This window comes from Mus pahari, chromosome 14, assembly GCF_900095145.1.
Source record: "Mus pahari chromosome 14, PAHARI_EIJ_v1.1, whole genome shotgun sequence".
Lineage (NCBI taxonomy): Eukaryota > Metazoa > Chordata > Mammalia > Rodentia > Muridae > Mus > Mus pahari.
In genome coordinates, this window is record NC_034603.1 from 41,008,865 (window position 1) to 41,010,189 (window position 1,325).

At 43.2% G+C, this 1,325-nt stretch overlaps 1 pseudogene; it reads right to left on the reverse strand.

The window, feature by feature from the left end:
- Window positions 1-439: 439 nt before the first annotated feature.
- LOC110332547 lies at window positions 440-784 on the reverse strand (annotated as a pseudogene).
- Between the last annotated feature and the right edge of the window lie 541 nt (window positions 785-1,325).

Consider the following 1,325-nt stretch of genomic DNA (forward strand, 5'->3'; position numbering starts at 1 on the left):
CCCTCTCTTGTCTGATTCATTTTGGCTGGGGAACTGTAAACAGAGGTGTGTCTGTTTTGAGCAGACATCTTTGCCACACTCTTCTTCCCTTTGCCCACATGATTGGTGATGCTCTAGACGGTATATACTTTGTCTTCCTAGGTCCTTGACTGAGGGCAGTGGCACCGAGATTTTATCAGTCAGGGAAGAACACAACTGTGAGAGAGTCTTTGCTCTCTGGGGGTTTGAGTTTGGGAACATTTTATTATCACTGTCAATCTGAAATCATCCTGGCCATGCAGCTTCAATAGCCATGGAGTCTTCAACGTTTCCATTGATCCCAATGTGGACCACACTAGCATTACCTCCAAAACAACAGGGGCTCTGGGGAACCCATCAGGTTGATGCATTGATGATTTTTTTTTTAAACAAGAACACAGATCTACTTTTATCTATTTACTCTCCATTAGTTTAAATCCGGGATGGGTACAGCATCACACGGATTCTATGTCCAATGGCCTTTGCAGGAAGATTACTTCAGAATTTGGCATGAACCATCCCACTGTTTCCGTGGGCCCGAGTTACTTTTCCCCAGATCACTCTGGTTTTGTTTGGTTTGCCTCCAGGAGTCACTGTATTGTTTTTTGCTTTATACACATAAGCACATCTCTTGCCTAAGTAGAACTCCGTTTCATCTCGGGCATAAACGCCTTCAATTTTAAGAAGAGCCGAGTGCTCTCTTTGGTTCTGGAGACCTCGCTTGTAGCCAGCAAAAATGGCCTTGCACCACAGCCTTCCAGACATACTTGCTTTTAGGAGTCCTGTTCCCAGCAGGCCTCCACAGGTGCCAGGATGGTGGAAAGAGGAAGGCAAGGCCCGCCATGCCACCGTGTTGATGAATTCTTATCAGCAGGAGATAAAATAAGCCTGGGTGACAGTAATCTCCATTCCCAGAAGGGTAAGTCATGTATACTCCATGAAAGTGACATCCAGCCAAATCTTAAGAGCTTCAATAATATTTTATATTTTTGGTACCTGCTGTGCAGTGAGAACTGATCTAAGTCCTGCTTATTTGAGCCCATTTAATCTTTTTAATCCAGGAGGTGAGTATTGTCTCATTTCACAAGTGGAGAAACAGACACACTAGAAAGCTAAGTAACTTCACTGAAAGCACACGACAGGGAGTCCCACTGCCAGAGCTCACTCTCTTATCTCTCTAACTTATTCATTTTGACTATATTTCTTTTCATTACATTTCTTATTATTTTTAAATTTTATTTAATATTGTTTCATCATATTCTTTCCACTCCCCCAACTTCTCCCAGATCCTCCCCATCTCCCTAACC